This window comes from Camponotus floridanus, unplaced genomic scaffold (assembly GCF_003227725.1).
Source record: "Camponotus floridanus strain SB8 unplaced genomic scaffold, Cflo_v7.5 scaffold80, whole genome shotgun sequence".
NCBI lineage: Eukaryota > Metazoa > Arthropoda > Insecta > Hymenoptera > Formicidae > Camponotus > Camponotus floridanus.
The window spans coordinates 452357-477949 of NW_020229850.1; the positions used below are offsets into that span (position 1 = coordinate 452357).

The 25593-nt window shown below is 28.5% G+C and overlaps 1 protein-coding gene, 1 long non-coding RNA gene and 1 other non-coding gene across 4 annotated transcripts in view; 1 reads left to right on the forward strand and 2 right to left on the reverse strand.

The window, feature by feature from the left end:
- Positions 1–25593, forward strand: part of LOC105250115 (somatostatin receptor type 2) — a 68312-nt gene that overhangs the window by 38777 nt on the left and 3942 nt on the right. The window lies entirely within an intron of this gene.
- Positions 8482–8553, reverse strand: Trnaa-agc. Its single transcript has one exon. It is a non-coding gene; the product is annotated as a tRNA-Ala (tRNA).
- The window catches only part of LOC112639666, a 57907-nt gene continuing 57613 nt past the window's right edge, over positions 25300–25593 (reverse strand). The window contains exon 3 of the long non-coding RNA XR_003123619.1: positions 25300–25495. This is a non-coding gene — a long non-coding RNA (uncharacterized LOC112639666). The remainder of the gene's footprint in view (positions 25496–25593) is intronic.

A 25593-nucleotide genomic window follows, 5' to 3' on the forward strand; every position in this document is an offset into this window, starting at 1 on the left:
TTGTTAGCAGCAACATAAATTGTGAGATAAGACTAGCGATATACAATTTTTTTTGCTTAAATTCGCAGAAATACGATCGAATCTACATATTCTAAAAAAAGCAATAAAGCATATAGAAGGAACTGAATGAATATATACATATAAACGCGTGCGCGCGATGAATAATATGTTCTTTAAAATATTCTGCATTTTGTATAAATATTACAAAAATTGTGATACATTAAACCATATCTTTTGATTTAAAAATATAATTAAATAATTATAATTTATTATAATTATCTTAATCATTTAAGCTTTCCTAAATTTTCATGTATGTTGTAAATTTTTTTTTGTCTATAAAAGATATATGTAAAAGCTGTATAAAATTTTTTTATAAAAACTTTTCCAATTTTTAATCTGTTTTAATACTCACTCGCTACAAAAACAATGAAATTATTGGAATCAATGAAAATACTTACGAAATGCAATCGTAATAGGAAATTTTTAATAAATGTGATACTATATTTTGCAATGTATCGAGTGAAAGGATAATTATGACGTTCAAATAAAAAAAAAAATAAATATATATATATATATATATTTATATGTATGATATTATTTAAATATTTATGGCTATTTCTTGTGCCGAAATGTTAAAGCGTGTCGTACAAAACTCATAAAATTCTGTTATCCTAATTTTCTATGCATAGACAAGCATAGCATTATGACTTCATTAATATGTGGTATTATCTGCTTTTGCGTCGACATTGGAGTTGTAAAATACCATAATATCATATGCGATGACGTACAAGTGTCGTATAAGCATGCGGGATTAAAAATAACTCCTGTTAGAAATAAATTCCTGATTACACTAGATTAATTCTTTTAATCGCACAGTGGAAATAATAAAGGATAGTAGGGACAATGTTGTAAAGTGCTACAATATTTTACTCCCTTTTCCTTCACGTCTTTTCCCCTCTTTCCATTTACAAAAATAACTATAAAGTTGGTTGATAAGTCTTCTTTTATATCCTTCCACATTATCCTTTTACATTATCTCACTCTTTGTGTGAGTACTTAAAATGAAGCATTATTGATGTTTTTTATATTGTGCTGAAGTTTGCATAATTCGAATTTGCATAATTCAGATTTGCCGAATATAAAATACTGCTGAACTGTATATATAAATGAATTATATAAAATAGGTCACTCTCTATATAAAAAACGCGTATATATCCCGCTGTTTCCTTTAGGCCATTACATAAATAAAGCGTGTCTGATAAGAGAATTAAAGGCTCTCTAAATACTTTATTAAGCGTTAATAGCTGTTGACAGACACGATAGTGATCGCGCGACAAATCTTTCTTACTCATTGTACGATGAACACACGGTGCGTGTTCTCACACGTGCGTACCTCTTAGTAATCCGCGAAAACGGAGTATCTTCATGTTACTTCCCCGCAAAATCAACAGCTCGGATCACGGACCTAATATATCATCCCGGAAATACCTTGGTGTGCTCGTGTTGTTATCATTATACCACGCCTCGCCTCGCAACGTGAAAATAGAGCCGCGTGCGTGCCAATCCGTAACTCCCGCGATGTTACCTTTCTCCCCCGACATGCATACACGCGTACGAATCTCAAAGAGTATGTATATGCGCGTGTACATGGGGATGCGCGAGTGCAAAATATGTACAACGCGGACGACATCGGGTTGCCATCGCGACGCCAACGTGCATTTCCACCCCGTCGAGCCGCGAATGTCGCGACACATTAACGCCTTGGTAATCAACACTTTCAATCGCGATTCGATTATCGCCACACCCGAGCCTTCCACGAATTCTTTTCTTAGACGGACATTATTATATTCTTATTATATCTTTGTGAAATTGAAATACGAAATTTTTTTAATGATCAATAATCAAAAATGCTCGTAATAATAAGAATAATCTTCTGCTTCCTTAAGTATCTCGATGGAGATATTTATATTTACTACTTTCTGTATAAAATATGAAAAATATATAATACCTTTTTTTATTATACCTATGTACCACTTTTAGCGCAAGTGTTTTAAAAAATGGATTTTATTGGAAACAATTAAATACTGATGCTTTATTCATTTATTTGATAAAAAATACAGTTACATGATACGATCACAAAAACGATATTTTAATTGGAACCATTCGACCAATGTTATAATTCAAGAGAACAATCTGAAAATAGTTACAAATCCGACTCTGTTCATCCCATGATTCAAAATCAAATCCATCATATATATGGATACGTAGAATTAAAAATACTATATTTGAGAAAAAAAAGTTAATAATGTTTTCTATAAAAACAAAATATATATGTAAATGTAAAAATAACAAAAACACACATTGTCTACAATATACAGAGAAAGGATATTCTCGAAATAAAAAAAAAATTTTTTTCAGAATTACGTGTTTGTTGTTTCGTTGTAATGGATGTTGACAACACGATATTTTTTAGAGAATAAATGTCAGTATTTTCTTTATTCTCGTTATTTTTTAACATGGCCACAGAAATAGGGTTATCGTTACCAGATATTTACATTCTGCTTTTATTATAAATGTATTTTTCCGCTTGATAGTAATAAATAATTAAAATTAAGTACGATAATTAATATCAGCAAACATTAAATTTGTATAATTATTACTTTAATTTACATAGTTATAAATAATATTTATATATTATTTTATATTATTATACTTAGTTATATAATATTATTTAAATTATATAACAATGAAATATAATAGCAATCTCTAATAACTTAGTAATCATAACTTATTTCTAACTATTTGATGTTAAACAAGTGTATTTTAAATTACAGGGCAATTGCAGGGCACGTATACGTTATTCAAAATATGTTATTGGGAATGGAAATTTTATCTAATTTTCTCTCCTTCCTTCCTTCTTTCTTTCCTTTCTGACGTACACACACATACATGTACACAAAGAAATATAATAAATAAGATTACAGAATTTTCTAAAACTAAATAACAAAACTATTATTGCAAATAATTGTTTCTAATCTTATCTATTATTTATGTATATATACTTTTGAAAAACACAAACGCTGTAGATGATGTAGGTTTAATGTAAATTTCAGGTAATAATGATATTCGGTGAAAACAAGATGATAAATGTAGTCCATTGTTTTTATCCAGATGTTACAACTAAAATTGGATCATGAAGTTGTATCGTACGTTTATAAAATACTATTATTTCATCTAGAATACACAGATGGTTGAAAGTTGAGAGCTGTTTCTCTCGACCTAATAAAACTTTATCGTTGCGTTGGCAAGAAACCAAGCGATTTCTTTGGTTGTGTATTTGTTATCCTGTTGTTATTATCATCGCCATTATAACAGAATTGACTGGCTTCTCAGTCTTTATTTTTCTCTTAGTTTTTCAATTTCATATAATGTCAATCGCTTTTATAGTCCATTATATACAGACACAATATACCGGATACGTCGGAAAATATCATTGACAGCGTAACTCTAGCTATGTGCTCCATATAATTGAAAGTTGTTTCCGCTGTCTTCCGTTGTCAGATCAGAAATGATGCAGCAAGCAGACTAGTTCAGTTTAAATTGTTCGATAATAATAAAAGCATTTTTCTCGCAAACGATGCGAAAATCATGTGAATAAAATAATAATGAAAATAATACGCAAATTTTTTTGTCACTTCAAAAATTCAGTGAAGATGATTTTTAATTTTATCTAAATAATAATAAATAGATAATTAACATGACAATAGGATTTAAGAAATTCTAAATATTTAAATGTGTAATATCAATACTTACAATAATTACAAAAAAAATATGAAATATAAATTTATGTAACCCCAATGAATTCAAAAATAAAATGTATTATCTTTTCGTGCAAAGATTGAAAAGAGGGATTGACGATAATAAAATGCTTAATTTGAAAAGAAGGTATAAAAGAGTATTAGTTTCATTGTGAGAGAATGCCAGCCATGGCCGCGATGAACATTATTCAATGAGTAGAGAAAATCGATGACGCAGCTGACTTTAATGTAACATTTATCGAAAAAATAATATTCTAAGAAAATGAAGTTAATGGGGACAATTATACTTCGATTTAATAAATGACCTTTCGCGAAAAGTTAGAGGTACATGAGACGAATTATGCCGGTTTATTGACTTTTAAAGCATATATTGTATCCCATTAACGAGAAACTTTCATTACTTGTTCATATATATAAAAGTTTCACATTATTATTATATACATATATGTATATCAAGTTAGTAACTGAGTCATTTCTGTTCAGTTAAAAATATGAAGCGTAACTATATATAATTTTAGACATTAATATTACATTTGATATTTATTTTTTTAACAATTTTCAGAAAACTTTTATATTCCAAAAATAGTTTTAACAAGATATTTGATTTTTGTGAGAAAAATTTTTTTAAATTATCTTCAATAAAATAATAAAGTATAACATCAATAAAATAATAAAATATACTTCAATAAAATAATAAAGTATAACATCTGAACGTTTAACATTAGAAAATGTTTTTCACGAATATCTATTTTTGTTTTCATACGTTTTTTCTTCTCTTATAATTATTTCTCGCACGAACTTTTGACCCTATTGTGTCCGATCTATAAAAAAAGTAGATGTAACTGACATTCAAATGTCGAAATATGTCATACAATATGATGTCAATGAACTGTCTTATTTTAAATAATACATATCTATACATATATTTAAATTCTTATATATTTATTCATGATCGGGTGCTATTTTACGATAAAAAATGTTATATCTAGATTATGTATGTAAAGTATGTCAGTCATTCTTAGTCAAACGCGATGTCATTTTCCTTCATATTCTTCTACGTATTTCGATCTTAAGTCACACTCAAGAAGATCAGACATTCTAAGCTGCAATCGATATGAGAATTCATTTAATAAGCAACGTGCCAAGTAAACCACAAAAAAGGTAAAGTCCTAAAATATTCCAGAATGCACATTGGCACGACGCGCTTTAACATACCTCAATGCACACTTCATCGACGCTTTAGAGAAGATAATCTAGCTGGATGCGGTTTTAACGAGATCATAGATCCGTCCTGTCGAGAGCCCGGAGAATTCCATGAGATTCCCTTTGTCAAAGCCACGAAAATGTTATCGATTCGCGCGCACTGATTGTGGATCTCACCGCATAGTGGGCGAAATGTCCTTTCGTTGAACGCGGGAGAAATCTACACGTGGCATCTCCCTCGGCATGCGCCGTGTATGTATACGTATGTACACCGGAGATTGCTACATTTGGAATTTCGCGTATCGATTGATGCAATATCGTTGGCAACATCGCGAATTTATTCGCGTTCTTTTACAGCATTCTCCGCAAAGCCGCATGATGAAGCGAAATATATCAAGACCGTCGTCATTTTTAATCCGAAGTTCGATTTAATTCACGCTCTCTCGAACTTTGCTGTGTGAATTGAAAATGTGGGCTTTTTAAAGAATCGATAACTTGAAAAATCGAAAAAATCATTTTTTTCTCAGATCTAATATTTAGTAATTAATATATGTCAAGTTATAATAATTTAAAAATGATATTCTCTTATCTCAATTTCTCTTCCAAGTAGCAATACATAACGTATAAAATTACTATTATTTTTAAAATTTTTTATCAAAATTTTGTTTAAACAAATATTTATCGTGTTCATTCAAATTTTAAATTTATGTTTCTTTCCTTTTTAAATTTATGTTAATTCTCTGTAATGATAAAATTCATGCAAATATGAATTCTCGCTTTTTTCGACAAATTGCTTTTAGTGTTACGAAAGCATGTTCATTAATGCATCCATGTTCTTGTTTGGTTTTGGATATTTTATTTTACTATAGTCTCGCGGAGCCTCTCGTCTCATCGTTTTTTTATGGATGCTCTAATTGCGTACATTTCAGTGAAGCGAATTTTTAATAATAATACTGGACGAGTGCGTACATGCTGTTTTAATTAAAAGTGATCGAAAAGGTGAAAGTCATTTCGGTAAGATATTGCAACAGTTCATTCGCGTTATTATTCGCATGTCTTTATAAAATGATGCATGATGTAATTTTATATGTTTTACACTCATTATATCATTAAGTCATTAAATAACCATTATCATAAATCTTTACATGCATACGTTATTTTATCGTGATATTTAATTCTGTGCGTTGTATAATTGTCAGAAGCGCATAAAATAAAAGCAAATGTTAAATGATTCGTACAAATTTAGTTACACAAACTTTAGTTACAATAGCAAATACATATTATAAAATATAACGAATATAATGGTTATTTTCAACCAAGCGTAAATTGTTTTCCTGTCAGAAACTGTTATAAAAATTTCGGATTGTAAAACAAACCATTGTTCTTCTATTCTTTAATTTTTTTATAATAATTAAAATGGACGTCTCATGTGAAGATATTATATATATGTATATATATGTGTGTGTGTGTGTGTGTGCGCGTGTGTGTGTGTGTGTGTGTTTCATTTTTCTTTCTTCATGCATTATGATGTATATGTCATTGAGAATTATTATATTCTACGTGCTTATACTAAATTACATTTTTAAGTACATTTTCCCGATTTTCAACGCGTAATAAATTTCTCTGTCAATTTCAACATTGTCGTGATATTTACCATCCATTTGAAACTGAAACGACAGTGTAAAGTAAACAAACAACACAAATCCTGCATTATCTCTCTGAAATCGAATTTCGACTCCTTCAATTCCCCTATTTACCACAATCTAAATACGTATCCATGACAACTCTCAAACGTCGTTACTTTCTAAAAAGCACATTATTAGAATAATATTTGTATTATATATACACGATGTATCATAAATCATGTTCTATCTCTGAAGAATAAATTGATGAAGTCAAAATAAGTCGAAAATAAAGAATGACGAAATTACATTTACACCTTTTTAAATAAAGAGTTAATAAGTGTACAAAACAAAATAATGCAACAAAATAATGTTTGAAATATTGATTTGAAAATTCTGTACAAACAATTGCTTTGTCTATTAGCCTAGCAACAAATGCAAAACATTAACTTAACTTACTGTTATCAAAATAATTATAAACTTTTGCATATAAATAATATTTACTTTAATCTTTTACTCAAAAATTTCTTTCTCTCATATCCACAAAATAAAGGTACATATACTGTTCAACGATACTCATACAGTGTATAACAACGCAATATTTCTAAATGTAATTTTCTCCAAACTTTTTTAATTTTGGACTAATGCAACTTTAGATCGTAATCAAAAATTAACTTTTTTTTAAAGAAAACGTTGAGTTGAATAATTCTTTATCACGCTAAATGGAAAATTTCATCGCACTGTCCAAAATGACCAATGCGTAACTGTGAATATAATACTGTCTATTTTGTGATCCTTGTCAGTCTATAAGCTGATTAAACTGTGTATGCTATGCCAATATTTGAAGTGGCTCAGGATGAAGGCTTGATGCACGATAGTCGAATAATAGAAGAAAATACATATATTGATGACATTTTTTATTACAATATTTAGCAATAAATATATATTAAATAGATGTGTAAAATTATTTTTAGCTAGTTAACACATCAATCTGTTATATATTTGTGAAATCTATGTAAATGTAAAATTATGGTAAGCAAAAATATTTTATTAAAATTAAATTTTAATGATCAGGAATCAAAATATATTTCACGATACTTAAGAAACGAGCGAATAAAAGCCAAACGCGGATGGTAGTGCGTAAATTTCTTAAACATTAATTGTTCGCGAAAATTTTTAACGTGCACAAGGCATATATACAAATATTTTACTTGGTGTATATACCAAGATATAGATTCTCATTTTTGAGAATTCTATAAAACCCTCTTTACCCCCCCCCCCCCCCCGAATGATGTAGAGAAGAAAAATATCTATTACAGATAAAATAGATATTTTTCCAACCCAAGACACTTTACTCCATTCCAAAAGGTTGAGAGTGGAATGATCACTACTTAAAAAGGCTGTAATCATGTAATAATAACAGCCTTTTTAAGTAGTGGTCATTCCACTCCCAAGCTTTTTGAATGGAGTAAAGTGTCTTGTGCAATGAAATCCTTATATCCGCCGAAAATATTTAATGTAATATTTGATACTGCTATCGCAGATTTTTGGATACCGTCGCAAAAGTGCGATGTTGAATTTTGTTGTAAGTAATTTGTTTGTATATACATGTACGCAATAACAATAATATATATGTCAACATGATAATTAAGAAACGCACAATAAGAGCCCAATGGTAATGCGTAAATTTCATAAACATTAATTGTTCACGAAAATTTTTATACATATATTTTACTTGGTGTATATACCAAGCTATAGATTCTCATGTTTTGAGAATTCTATAAAACCCTCCTTTACCTCCTTGAAGAGATGTAGACAGGAAAAATATCGGGGCGAAGTCGCTGAATCGGGAATCGAACCCGAGTCTTTCGCTTGCTGGGCGACTGCTCTTACCACTGAGCTATTCAGCCCCACATCGCCACTTCTCCTGTCGATTTTTATTAATCTATGGAAATAATGAAAACAATTTTTTGCGAACAATTAATGTTTATGAAATTTACGCACTACCATCCGCGTTTGGCTCTTATTCGCTCGTTTCTTAAGTATCGTGTTATTAATTACATAGAGCCGAATTCTTTATTCAAAATATATTTGTTATAATAATATACTATATCTATATATAATAATAAATAATAAATAATATATATATATATATATATATATATATATATAGATTATTAGAGAGATATTTATAATATTATAAATTTTTTAAACTGCGTCTGTGAAATTAAGAGTTGAAGAATCAACATGTTTTTTTATAAAATCATACACTTGTTTATTTCTTTGAGAATAGAATAGATAAACGATGTTAATTAGTATCTATCTATCGTATCTATTGCACAGTTGTACAATCAGTTACTTTACACGTATTGAAGTTTGGAATACATGTTCTGACGATTAAAGTACGGAATACAATAGATACGTGTACCTATGTTTACGAGCAATATCAAACGTTTAAACTCGGCTATATTTGAACAATACAAGAGTCTCTATATTCGCTCTGTACAAATCAACTAACATTTAGATTAATTCTATGGTGAATGTTAGACACATATTTCATTTATGTATATTAGAATCGTTCAATTAACTTTGATCAAACACAATATTATCATTAACAAGACTTAGCTATGTTATCAAATAGCTGGCATTATCAAATATCGGAATAGTAACAAGTATGAATGGATTCATTAATACATACTTTCCCGTGCGAATTCTAAAACGACAAATAGTATAACAACTTTTACATTTTTAATCTTCTATTTTTTTAAATCAAAGTTTTATAATATTATCCCCCTCCGAAAGAAACTTAAAAATGCAATATTTATTATACTCAGATGACCAAATAACTGCACATAAATAAGAAAAATGTTAATATAACAATATCGGAAAAATATAGAATAATTGAATAACAGTATAAAGTACACACATATATGTATATCTATAAGAAAGTGAAATATAAATAGAAACAAGAGAAAAATGAAAAAAGGCTCACAAAAAAATTTTGATTCAATCTCTTGAAGGATCAAATTTGTAGGAAGGGATTTGATTATAACACAAATAACGAATATAGGTGTGCATTCTCCTTTATCTCGTGCACGCACATAGATGTATGTATGTCCCAGGGGAGTCTGGTATACATAAATCGCTTATTTATCAGACCGACGTAATCTGACCGACGGACGTTGCCCATAGAATAAAGGATAGGACGTGAATTTGTAGAGAGAATTTATCAGTGGTCAGATTCGTTATACAACGCTTCGGACAATGCTTGCATCCATGTGATTGTTGTTACACAATGGCCGAGTATTCGACAATGGCGTTTGGTAATTAATTCCCGATATCGAATAGTCGAAGTTAAGCCGAATTTCTCATCGTGCTAATATGACAAATAAGAGGCTTGTTAATTATTTCAATATAATTCAGATGTTCAATCGATTGTAAAATTGAAAGAAATCTGAAAGAAATTTATATAAAAAATTTCTAACTATATTTTTATCGAGCTTAATTAAATAATTAAGTTTTACACTAAACTTATATGTTGAACTCATATGTTGAGTATCTGTGATACATCTATTTATTTTTTCTTTATTTAAAAAATAAAGCAAAAATTAAAAATTTTCACATAATACTATACATAGCGATATAAATCTACGTTGAATTTTTTATTACATTGTATGCAATGATTTAATTTGCAATGAATTTAATTTTAATGTAGTGATTATTTGTGAATATATGTGTGTATTTTCACATTTTCAGAAGCACAAACATTTGTTTATTCATTATGCGATATCGTAAAACTTCATTTACATTTAGCATGAAATTGCTGGTAAAAGGTCTGCTGACTATACTGAAGCAATTGAGATTGCCAGAAGGGATATGGTTATCGGTAAGAGCAGCCTTAAGGGGAATAGAACATGATATGAGGCGACGATTCAACGAAGCGCATCTTATTTTCGTCTACCGTTATTTTATATTTCACAAAAATGTCTTTAACGCTTATCCACAACAATTTTCTTTCAACTATTTCAACAAAACATATGTTAAAATGAAAAAAAAGATAAAATGTTATATATAATGTATTTAAAATATGATTATTAAAAAATACTATTTTTATTTACAAAATTATATGTTGCAATTTAATGTATGTTATTTCATAAAAACAAAATGTATTTTTCTCGTTTGTAATTAAAAGTCTCGGTCTGTTTTATTCGATCAATATAAATATCTTGAGTAAAATATATTGATCGATAAGAAAATGCAAGAAGCTTTTTGGCATAATATTATTATCTATAAGTATTTATGATATAATTTTAAAGGAAATATAAATTTTAATGCAAATTAAAAAACTAATATCGCAAAAAGCCAATATAGCAGAGTAAATTGCGAATACAAAAATATAGTTTACACCACTTAGCTAGATGTTTCTTCTATTTGAAAAAACGTAAAACACATGTGTGAATTTTTCCGATAAAACAATGGAATATTGAATTTAAATAAAATAATGGACATTTGCATGTACACACATATACACAAAAATCTCATGTACTGTACTTATCTGTGTAAAAATTCTTTTTATAATGATCAGAAAAGAGTAAATTAAGTTATTAAAATATTAAATGTAAAATTTCAAATATACATAAATTTGAAATAAATGTAAATTATAAAATTCATTGCAAAACTCATATAACATAAAATTTATAATAAGCATATTAAATTTCCATATTAAGTGTACGATACATATCAAAACTAAATAGTTAATATTGTATAGTAGAAGAATAATATATAATTTATTACAATAAATTTCACTATATTACGTTGTAAAATTTTATATTTAATGCTTGTGATTCTATTAATTTTACTGTTTAAATCATATTACAATGACATTTATATTTAAAAATTTATAGAAACAAATATGCGTTATATGTAAATACGTTGAACGTTAAATATTTGTAAATATATGTATTGAAGATATTATTCTATTATAATATAAAGTATATAAGAAAGGGTTCTGTTCGGTATTTTAAAGGTTATGTACTGTTACGCGAATATATTTAATTATAATATATTGCCAAAATTCTCTCTCTCTTTTTCTCTCTCTCTCTATCTCTCTAAAATTTATTGTATAGAATTTTGTATAAAAATATTAATTATAATATTATGCTATTTTTGTTTAATATATTCTAGTATAATTGATATTGTTATAACATTATATGTATAACATTTCATCTAATTCAATAATATATTGTTATTCAATAATATATTGTTATTCAACAATCAAAAATATTTATCGATTTATTAAAAGATAAACGAAGTGTCATAAATTACTTAAAATATACCGAAGTAATTATGTACATATATAAAATAATTTACAATCTTTAGAGACATATATATTTAAAAAATAAAAATTTAATCGGAGAGCATTATACATACATATATACATATATATATATATATATATATATATATATATATATATATTCTTATACTGGAGGCTTCCCACAGACCTGTTTAGAGTTCATCCGCCACTGTTATTGGCACAGTGGAGATATTGTTATTTACTAGGGAGAGATGTGGTCACTCTATGACATTGTGCTCGTCGGTGCCGTTTCTTATGGAAGGCCAGTCGGACGCCAGTAGTGCACGCGAATATCTCCACCGGCACTTATTTGGTCAGCGAGTGATCTTTCAGAGGTAAAGCGGCATTGCATCCATTGAGCGAAAAGCCAACATCGCTCTGGAGTCGCACATCACTGTATTAAAAGCGACATTAAGTTTGATGTTGGATAGCTCAGTGGTCTAGAGCCGGAAAGCGAAAGACTCAGGTTCGATTCTCGATTCAACCACATGTACCTCACATATTTTTCTAGTTCACGAATATTGTTTTTTAGCAATTATTCGTTGGGCTGAAAAGTGAGTTTTTTTCATTTCTTCGATTTTCAATATTTCTTCCGGACTCAACACAGTGACGGGACGAGTCCTCATCTTCGTTAGGAATACTGGCGAAATTGGTATTGTCAGTTTGAAACGTCTTTGCGTTGATATAGACGCGTAAAACGACGGACTAATCGTGTTGTCCTTGTTGCTTTTAGATGCGAAAAATAATCGAAGGCAGCTGCCTATTAAGCACATCGCAGTTCTTAAAATTATAGACGAAGAACGCATAAATGTAAAAGGTCGGTCAACGAATAATTTATTAAGCAGTTCTCACCTGATGAAAGCGCTTGGGTGTCTCGGTTTAAAAGCAAAACACCTTCTGCTAATCCCATATACTGCTTATTGATCAATCTTCTGCATTTATATGCTCTTTCTATAGTTTTAAGAATTGCAGTGTGCTTAATAGGCGGCTGCTTTCGATTATTTTTTGCATCTATATGCCCTTACTTTTTTCTGCTTTCTTGTCCTTATTGTCGTCAGTGCATTCTATTTGTCCAGCTTGCAACTTCTTATTTTCTTCAATATATTTATATATATATTTGTGTGTGTGTGTGTGTGTGTGTGTCTGTTTTACACCGTCGTATAAATTCTTTATTCGGACATTTTTTTTAGATACATGTATATATATAGAACATAGTATATACGAATCACTGCACATTCGTAAATCAATTAGCTTTGAAGAATGGCTCGGGCACGTATTCATCGTATTTCTAACGCATGCATGTATCGATAGACTGTAACAAAGAGCGTAATATACGCGTTTGGACTAACAAGAGCAAACAAATATAGAATTGCGAAAATGGACCAAAGTTTCATTTATTATTGTTCTCGCGTATGTTTGGAACAGTATCATCAATTATATCATCCGACGCTTTTAGATGAAAATGCTACTTTTTGACAGCTGCATACTATCCTCTACGCTTACCCTTGGACTAGCAATTTTACGATCGTGGCACCCTCGTATTGTCTTGGGAACACCCAAAATGTTGTCCCATATTTTTTTCGTCATATCTGCCCCGCTATCTTTTAACAACTATGGAACTGTCACTTTAATGCAGAACGAGGATGTCCAAATTTCCCCATATGATCTATCATTATCTTCTTATGCCGCCGTAAGCATTTTACATTGCTCTTAGCAAGATATTTCCTTAAATAACATTTTTTACATCTTTCAAATAGTCAATAAAAAACACATAATAATTCTACGAGAGATCTGCTATGATTAGAATGATAAAATATTATAATATTTTATCTTCTAAATAGATCTCTCGAATATACTTAATATTCGAAAGAGTATTTGAAAAAAATTAAAGAAGAAAGAATGAATGCATATAATAATATTTTCTAATTATCAAATAAATATATTGTATTTGAACCGAGATTAATTTTTTGAAACAATACTATATCTGTTAATTTGTTTATATTTACAATAAATCCACATAAATTTTGGAAAAAATAAAAGAAATGAAATTTACTCGGAAATTTTTATATTAATTAATTTCATTTTCTATTTTGTATTTTTGTGTCAGAAAGGAATATAGAATTTAGGTCATTATATATATATATATATATATATATATATATATATATAAAATATATATGTGTGTGTGTGTATTGGAAAAGAGAGATACAGAATCTAAGTAATCAATAACGTAGCATTTTATTCAATATTTGAATACTTTGAATGTTTTATTCGAGAAAGAGAGAGAGAGAGAGTGAAAGAATATTCATTTTGAGTGACTATATAAATATTTATATTTAGTTATATAGATTCGATATATATTCACACCATGTAAAATAAGAAACGCCATGTTGTTATATTCATAAGCATTTCGAAAGAAACGATTTACATGTGTTTGATCTGATAGAAACATATTAATAAATATTAAATCGTAAATGTCGTTTAAAATTGCAAAGCGTATGTTTATTGTAAACAACATTCTTTAAACATGAGTTCTTTTAATTCCTGGTGAATTGCATCTCGTTTCTTCCTTCCGAAACGAGTTTGAAGGAAAAAAAAACTTTTTCTCGTTTCTCTTCACTTTTTATCGCCCATTGTCTTTTTTCTTTTATATACGAAGTCACGAATTGCTCATACGAGACCAGCAACTCGTTTCCTATTACGCGCGAGAAATGTCTCATATTATCAGACGGGTTCTATCCGAGCGACCATCTGTCGCAAAACCGCAGCAAATCGTTCCTTAATCGAGATTCCGCTCGCGTTTACGAGGCTCTTAAAGTTGTCGCACATAAATCCAATGTGGAGTTGGCCGCAGCTTTCCAATCCGCGGCGTTGATAAGGAATTTTAAATTGATCGTATTTCAGCCGCCAGTTGGATAGGTGACAAAATTGTGGGTGACGCTTCTTCGATACGATTGCCTGTCAAACTGTCAAAGATAAATCGACTCCTCTACACATCCCGACTCTTTTTCCCTAATCAAAGTAATCCCTTAGGAAATCGTACCGTGAAATGTCATTGTGGGATAGAACTTGAACATGCAAATAGTAAAATCTTGTATTAATTTATTCATATTGGGTATTATTTTTAGAAAATAAATTATAAAAAGAGACAAAAAGAGATAAATATATGTTTCCAAGTTATAGCTCCCTGTAATATTTCTGATAAAACTCGATTCATTTCACTTGTTATTTAGAAAAATAATGAAAACGCAAATAGAAATCTATCATTATTCAAAAAACAGATATTTTGGAAAAAGTGAGCGGAATATATTTCAAATTTATTTTCAATCATTTTCTTTTTTGTTTTGATTATTATCTGATAATTATTTCTAAGGAAGAATAGCTTATATAAATAGCTTATATAAATAGCTTATATAAATAGCTTATATAAATAGCTATGTATATAAATGAATCTAGATAAATTCATATATTATTCTTAATTACATCTTAATTGCTTATGTATCTGATACATAATGTGCATTACATATGAATCCAATAAGAAGGAATAAAGTCTCCACACCTCGCATCGTTGAAAGCGGTGAAGCTGCATAAAAACCAAGAATTTGTGAGTTATAAATTATGTGCACGGTTGCACGGTTGTATGCAAAACACATTTACGTATAATCCAGCAATAATCGTAAAATGCTATACTACCGTCCGAAGAGCTATAGAAGCGTAAACGTTGCTGCACTAAATTCTACTTCTGGACGGAAAGGGTTTGTTCGCTGAAACTCGAGCGGAAACGACCACTCCACTACCAAAGTTCTAGTAGTATTATCATGAGCAATTCTATGAAACGACGATTCGCTTCTTGTCGATACGATGTGCTTATCGTAACTCGTCTTGCGACAAATTGTCTAGAGTAGAATACAGTATTCTCTTCGTGTAACTTAGCTCAACGGTTTTCTTGTCGCCGCCTGACGCTTTAAAAGCTTCCAAACACACAATCATACATTTAATATACATTTAATATACATTTAATATACGAAGTAGAGCTTTTTAATATATATAAAACAACGTCATCTAAAGTATGTTTTCCCAATTGCAAGTTACCTTCAATACATTCGATGAAAATCATTGAAATTTGTAATACATTTCGAAAAAATGTTAATATAAAGTGTTAATATCAAAGTTTATATTGTTGAACTTGCCTCTGCATCAATATTTTTCTCTTGCAAAAATTATGTAAAATAAAATTGTACTTTAATTAACATTTTAACGAATGATTATTATATATCTAATTGAACTTACGCAATCAGAAGCAATATCCTTCGCGATTATATCATTTTTTATTCATTCCTTGTTTCGATAATAACATTGATTCACTTTAAATAAGCAAACATTAACACATCGCGACTACTCAATCATATCGATGCCATTTTCTCCCGCGATTTTTATCTTATCAAAAAGAAAATCGTATTATGATAATGGAAAGTCGCGTTATAACTGAGACTCAAAGAGAGATTCAAATGTTTGCATCCCAAGGGTAATTTCGAAAACTGCGAGATATTCGCGACTAAGTTTCCCTATAGAAAATTATCTCTTCTGAAAATCTACCTCGCGGCCGGTTAGATACTAGCATTATGATGCCATAAACATAAATGCAGGACGCTTCAAAATTTGTACGTATTATATACGTTTGCATGTGAATGTTCTTATAACAGTCCGTCTAAAAAGTTTAAATGTAGAGTAATATTATAAAGAAGTGATAAAAAAATTTACGAGAAAAGTGTAAGAGAGAAATGAATAAAATTGTGGTACTTTTGTATTATAAAAGATAGAAAAAATAAAAAAGGGAATTTAGGTTCTAAACAATTTTTTTACAAAAATAAATCTGAATATTTCTAGTTCAATCATATTTGAGAAATTTATTAATAGAAATATCCTTCATATATATATATTTATATTAGCCATACTTTTGTATAAGAATCTTTGTGCCACATGTTTTTAATATAAACACTTTTTACATCAAAAGTTTTCAAAATTCTTTCGACTAACGTTTGTGAATTTCTTCGTATTCCTTTCTTAAAACTTCCAGTATTAATTCTCACCAGGAAGTTTAACAAGATAGTTACCCATCCTATTTATAGCTCACCCCAAGAAATTCGCAAAGGTATTTTAAAAACTTTGCTCACGAAAAAGAAAATCTCTCATGGGTCGCGGAGTTGGAATCAAGCAGCTGTCTCTGCTGTCTTGTCTTTATTACGCAATGATTCTTTAATTCAATTCGTAAGAATATCACATGAACAGATAATTACATTTTATACTAGGTTAGATTTGAATTATTTATATTTATATCATATCATTAACACTTGAATCGATATTAAGATAGGAAAATTTTTATTATAGAATAATAGCTAGCGATGCTTCTATCTCTATAAACAAATTTTTGAATATTGGATGTCGATCATACATCGATCGGACATTAAACGTAATTTGAATCTTTCATTAATTATAAACTTGAGATATGATACGTATCAAACGGTAACTATATTTGGCGTTCTCTATTTATTCGCCATAAATAATCAAAATTCACATTGTTGCTTGTGTTTCTGCGCATCAATACTTTTCTTATAAATATTATATAAAGTACGATCAGGCTTTAATTAATGTATTAACGACAAATGATCGTCATTTAATTAAATTTATGCAATCAGAAACGATACCTTTCGTGAATTCATTATTTTGCAGAGTGTATTATTTATATAAAGAAAGACAGAGAGAGAGAGAGAGAGAGAGAGAGAGAGAGAGAGAAGTATATATTTTTTCTGAAATTGCTTCTACAAAATAAATGACAAGACATATCTGTAATATATTTAACAAAAACTTTATAAAACAATTTTAAAACAAGATTTCATCAAAACGAGAGAATCTTGCTAAGCTTTTTATTTTTTTTAAATCTTGAGGAAAGATAAACCAATATGGATCAAGCTTGCGTAATAATATTGCAAACATAGGCGTAAATCTACCTTTACATGTCTGAAATCGAATTTCCATCGTTCCATTAATCATAAGCTTGCTACGACTTTACCGTGAATCCCGTCATGATGTGCCACCCATTGATATGTCACGTGTTACGATATGTACGTGGCCAAAGGATATATATATATATATATATATATATATATGAATATATTTATGTATGTATTTATGTGGTACACATCGTTCAAACCTAAGTGAGAAGAGACAATTCTATTTATTTGAAGAAAACGAGATTTGAAGTAATTTCTTAGCAGAAAATTCAACAAAAATCCATCCATTAAAAAGTAATCTTTTATAAATATATATATCAATTAAAATCTTATATAATTTTTATAATTAAATATTTTACAATTAAATTAATTTTCTGATTCAAAATTCTTAGTTTTGTTATATTTTCCTTTTAAATTGTTTTAATGTATTCAGTTTTTTCGGATAACTAATTTAGAAAGCTAAATAATCGCGCTGTAAAATTTATAGAAAGATTTCTTTTTATTACCTCTCTATTTATATTTTTTCCGTTGTCTACTCATAGTTCGTCCCAATTCGTTTTATCCCTTAAAACTGAGGCAGCCAGAATTAATTAAATCGTTTCTCGGATGCTATTCTTCGCAGCAAATTCGCAGTACAAAGAGGCGACATACAACTGCATTTCAAGAAAATGGACAGCTAAAATAAAGAGTCTAAAGTGAATGTTTAAAAAGAAGGATAATAAAGCGCAGAAAATATAAAAGATTGAAAAATAATGGCAAATAAGTGATGCAACGGTACGGTTGGAATTTAATAAGCTCAAAGTAGACTCTCTTTTTATTTGTACAAAGAATTCACATTTCGACATAATTACCTGACAACAACAATTTATTTCAAATAATCTAATCAGAATAAGATGTAAAAAATTTTTGCTTTATCAAGAATTTCATATAGAATGATAAATCTCTACAATTTTATATCTTGTGAAATTTTGTTGAAGGGGAAAAATATGAGAAAGACGAATTATTATGAATTTCTAGTTACTTTTTAACGTTTTTAAAAATATTATAATTTTTCTTATATATGGTAAAAAAATAATTGCTTAAAAAACTCAAAATTGTACAATTAAAATAAAGTTAATGTAACGAAATTGTCCTTATTGAATAAAAATATCAGATTATTAATTTTTTAGAAGAGTAAAGTGAGAAATAATATATCATTAATATATTTTATATTTCTCTCATAATTGTAATATAATTATAATAATTATTATAAAAAATATTAAAATCTACGCAGACAAACACTAAGTAAATGTAAAAATTTGTAAACACTTTGAGAAACATATATTAGAATGTGATACGTAAATGTATTAAAAATGTAAGAAGCAGCGAGAAAATAAATGTTTATTGAATCGGTTTGATTTTTCGATTCCTCGTAAGCTTTCATCCATAATTAAGCAGAAATACGCAGTTTATTTTAGTTACTTTATAGCTTTCTAACAGCTTTGACATGTGCAGGATCCCAACCTTCGTACAATCCAATCTTCTCGGTAGCATAAACATAGACGTGATGACAGGGTAAAGGCGTGTATTCTCTGCTACTTTATCAAGTATCCTAAACAGAACATATATCCGCGCTAGCTACGACGCTGAAATAGAATGTAATCGAAAAAAGAAAAACGTTTGTTAAGTCTTTGTATCATTTTTTTTAAAAAGAAAAAAACGATTGATTGGACTAAATCACAAATCATTCTCTGGGAAAATATATACGATCGCATGTTATATTATTCAATAATAAAGTATCTGTCACATTTTGCATTAAGTATCTGCCATTTGTTTCTCTTAGCTATGCAGAACGCAAATTTATTCGATTGTATGTAAGGAAGAATCATTAATTCTGCTTTATTCGTTTACATCCAGATCTTATCTTGACAGAAGCGACGTCGACGGCTTGATTGTTTGCACTGTGGACGACTCATTGAGCGACGTGTCTCGAATAAATTTACGTGAGCGCTGCGCATTATCGTATATCCGTTGTTTGAAATAAATAAATTTTCTTGCACAATTTCGCGAAAATTGTAGCGCGCGCAAATATTCGCCAAATGCATGCAAATACAAAATTTTTTACATTAAACATTTTTGTTTAAAGTGCAAAATTAATATTACTTGGCGTACAATAAAGAGAATTTGAATGTTTAATTAATATTCACCAACTATATTTTTTGTGCGAATTCTCACGATTTCTGCGATACAACAAGACTAATGTAAGTGATCGTATATTAAATTGTTAATTAATTATTTATCAATATATACTTGTTTACGCTACATGAAAACCTTCATGGTACACTGATAAATAACCGATATTAACAGGAATATTATATATTATTTTAATTATTTGCATGTTAATATTGATTGTTTATCAGAGTTTTCTATGCTGCGTATTAAAACAAGTATATATTGAGTAATTAAGTACACCATATTAATACGTTGCATATATATATATATATAACAAGTATATAGTTGCATTAATTAAAGCTAACTAAAATTGTATAATTATATATACATGTCTGCTTTCGTTAATTTTTTCTCTTTTTCACATGGTTTTTCACTTAAAAATGAGATTTCCTACGTTATACATTCAGCGCATGTTTTTCACATGTAACAGCTTCCGTTTACGACTAATTGTAACAAGAAATTTATATGCTACTTAAAGTAGCCTATCTACTTGATTGCTTCGAGAACTGTGTACCTAAGTATCAATGACGAGGTATCTTGCTCATTCGCCTGATCTAGTTCTTCCTTTTAGTATCGGCTATATTCAAGTAAAGAGATAATTAATTTTTCTTACTGTGTGTTTCTCTCTCTCTCTCTCTCTCTCTCTCTCTCTCTCTCTCTCCTCTCTCTCTCTCTCTCTCTCTCTCTCTCCTCTCTCTCTCTCTCTCTCTCTCTCTCTCTCTCTCTCTCTCTCTCTCATTACAGATATTACTCGTCGACCTACGTTATTTCTCGCGTCTGCTGCATTTTTTCTCGCATTCTCGTTTCTTCTCTGAAATTTTTTTTTGCAAGAAATATTTAAAATATATTTATCAAGCTTAATGATTGAAATCGAATAAACGTTCATAATGCTTGCTCAACGCGTTCTCGCGTCGTCAAATTTGCTCGGTTGCATCTGGCATCAATATGCGTTATCGAAAGACCCCTTTTAATTTTACACTTTCCGACCATCATTCGAGTGCAATGTCGTTTTAATAGGCGTAATACCGGTCACAGATACATCGAGGCGCTAAAGCGACAGCACCGACTAAAAGCCAGCTTTTATGAATCCATGTAACTCGCATCCACGGTTTTCTATGGTAAATATTTAATTAAAAATAATAGTAAATTGAAAAAAGAAATATTGCACCTACCGTGAAATAGACTGATTTGAATAGAATGATTATAGTTGCGTGTAATTAACTCTTTAATAGCGTTTGATGAATACACTCGTCATGAGGAAATGATCACTTTTAGCGTAATATAATATACTCGTCATGTGAAAAAATAAAATACCTTTTGTTATAAAAATTGAAATTTTTGTAAAAAATGAAAAACGTATTTCTTTTATTAGAATAAAGAAATCAAATGGGCAATAACTTTTTGCATTTTTATGAAAATATTGTTATATTCGACGCAAATAAATTAACATTATACAATTGTCCCAATTGTTTTAAATATGGAATTTGGAAGGAGGACAAAATATTGATGTTCTACATGTGAAGTACCACTATGTGTTGCATTCTGTTTTAAAATATCAATATTATACTCTAAAGATAAATTTCTTATTTCTCTTTTTATTTTTTGTTTCCCATGTGAATTCTTTTTATTTAAATATAAATTTTTAAAATTGTATTAATAACATTTATTATATTAATGAATTTTTGAACAATAAAATTATTGATTTTTTAAAATAATCTAACTCATAGTATTTGTCATTTTGTAATAATTAATTGAAATTTACAATGGTATTTACTCTGCGTTTAATAAACATATTCATGAGTATACTAGTATAATCATCACGTGATTTTAATTACGCAAGCAGATACACATCTTTAAAACAAAATTCCACTATTAAAGGGTTAATGAGGAAGCAATCAGCGTTTCGAAAGAATAGACTGATTATGTCGACTAGACAGCCATGCAACAATGAACTCAGCAAATGATACATTGCTCGCAAAAATTAGCATTCCAATTAGGAATAAGCTCATTAGCTACTTTCACAATAAAGTATTGCACTGTTGAAAATTAAGGCACAATTATGTATAAATTAAAAATAAACTAGTCCTTGTTTAACCATGTTGTGGAAGAGAGATGTTACTCCATTGACAGATATGTTGAAATAAAGGCTCAAAATACCATCAAATTCTGTTATTTGAAATAATTCTAGATTCGACATATTAGTGACTTCTGCAAATGTTTGATTGTGATGTTCTGAATAATGAGCTTGGAAACCTACAATACAATTGGTAATAAAATAATATATTGTTAGCCGCATGAAAAAAACAATATGATTACTTAAGAAATATTTAAACTGCGATTATAATTATAATTGAATTGGATTGCTTATTTAATGACGACTTACATTCACTTTATCAGATAGGAACCCATCCATATTGATTGCGGCATATTCTATATGAATCGAAATACTAGTTTGCTATATATGTGCTGGATTTTCTACTATCATATAGTAAATGTAATACTGCAAAACATATTCAGTAATATCACAAATTAAAAATATTAGAAAAATTTTAAAAATATAGAGATATTACCTTTATTATAATCTATAATAAATATATAATAATCTATAATAATCTATAATAAATATATAATAATCTATAATAATCTATAATAAATATATAATATTTTTTTAATAAATCATTATATATGTGTATATAAATATGTTATTGTCGAATTAACTTTTGAATCATCTTTGTTTATCAAAGTTTGTTTATATTTTCAGAGAATGAATGCGATAATTTAATTTACGCAAATTCTAAAGTTTGATACATTGTAATATTTACACTATAAAATGTTAAATATTAAATTTGTGTCTGTTGTATTTAACTTTTTAAATATTTCAAGATTTTACTTGAAAAGAAATATGATCGTGGATAGATTATATACACACACACAGAGAGAGAGAGAGAGAGACACACACACATACACACACATATGATCGCGCGTGCTTCCATGTTGAATGCTTGAACGGGGAGAGAATGCGCAAAACATGAAAAACCTTGATAGATTTCCATTGATCAATTTAATGTAAATATGTTATATTTTGCATGCTCGTATATCCTTAATTAAGAACTTTTATTTACATGAATTCATGATTAATAATAAAAAGCAATTCTTTCGAATCAATACATTGTTTATATTGACTAGACAGACAATCATATATCATTAATTTTACAATAGATAATTTGCGAAAAGTAGTATTTAATTAATCGACATTTTTTATCTAATTCTATGCAGATAAATTACATAATTATAAATCACTTTATATGATAAAATCTTGAGGTTTTTGAAAAGAAAAGGAAATATACATATTCTTGAATATATATTTGAAAATCCATTAATTTTAACTTTGAACAACTTGTTATGTTAGCTTAGGAATAATATTAATGGATATTTTAGCTCAAGATACTTTACAAAACTTAAAAATCTATTATATATACATTTCTTTCATCATATAATTTGTAAAATTGAAGAAAATGCAACAATACGAAATTTTATAAAAGAAATAATAAATCTCTAATAAAGAAACGTATTTTTTTATTAAAAAGTGATTAATTCTCGAAATAAGATCATTTTCAATAATGAGAAACATTATATTATAATGATAATTTAAATACGTTATAAGAATCAATGTATAATACAATAAAATAATATAAAATAAAATAAACACATTATGGGAATAAAAAAGTTGCAATTCTTTTTATCATCAAGGCAAATATTTGTTAAATGCATAATTATATTATTTATTATAGTAGATTGATCTTTATAAATTGAATATTTATTATATATGTAATCTATACATTTAATACAATGTATATATAAACTTATCTTTAGTTTTCGCGTCGATGAACGCAAAAAGCGTCACAACCACCACGAGTGAAAGCAATGTTTTCCAAACTTCTGACAAATTTCTTTCTATACTCAACTATTATCTCGTTTATCGACTGCAGTTACAGCTATATGTACAATTGCACACATTGGAAATACATCCAGGTTCCTATTGATCAATCAAATTTAAAAATATTTTATTTAACATTTTTTTTAATTAGCATAAATTGTATTAAAGTAAACTATTAAATGTGTGTATGATTATATAGCTACCTCATAATGAAAAATGATTGATGAAAAAAATTAAATTTTATAAATAGAAAATCGTACTCTTAACAGTACAAAATGTGAAATAAAAATACAATATTAAAATATTAATAAATATTTCGCATACATACACACACTTATTATATATACATTTTCTATGCCTTATCTGTATAAAAATTAACAGAATATTCTAATAGAATATAATTATATATATGTAATTGAATGCTTATTTTTAGCTTGAGATTTTTAGCTTGAGATCTAATAAAAATAATTAGTACGATTCTATTCTTGATTACAGATGCGTAACTTTTTCCTACTATGAAAAGAATAGGATGAGAATCGCAATTAAGGAAACTTTAATCGAAATTCGAGATTTAAATTAAAAAGTTGTTCCGCTCGAATTCCAATGTGCCAATGTGACTCAATAAATGAAGTTCCACGGAGAGATCTGCATTCCTTAATAAGCGGACGAACCATATGCATGAAATATTCATCACATGTAGACTACATTAATTCATGTTTCCTGATCTCATTTTGGATTCCTCTTTGATGTTACTCGAAATATGATTGATAAAAGAAATTTCAAAAAAATAAATTTCAGAACTGCAATATTTGCAAAGTAAAATGTGTTTCGCCGTATACTTTTTATAAATATACAAATGACTGGTTCGATTATGTAAAATGTTTGATTTTTTAGTTGCGCTGACTTCGCTTAAAGATATAATATTTTGCAGAAACTACAAGCGTACCTCTATGAGCAAAAAATTTCTCGCAAAAATTTTATCGTATAAATTTTATCTTTCTTCATAAAAACGTTTCAATAATAAATTCTGATTTCTTGAATCTCTCTCTCTCTCTTCTCTATAATTATAACGTAGCAGAAAAAGTATTTTATATTACCGAGTTTCCTGTGGTAACGGAAAAAAACGGAAATGTTGAAAAAAGGAAAAGGGAAATTTTTTATCGTACGTAAACAACAATATAAAAGCACTTTGCTAATTATATAGGCTAATGCTAATTAATGAAACAATCGGAACTCATTACAGTATAAAAGAGGAGAATTCTCTTTCGAGATATCTAAATAATTCTTCCCTTCATGCTGTTATAAAACGTTGAAAATATGAAAGACTTGTTTTCGATCTGTAACAAACAAAACATACATATAAACATTACATGATTGTACTTTTGTATTCCTAACTGTTAGATGTATGATTGTAACATAAGTAAAATGTGAAAGA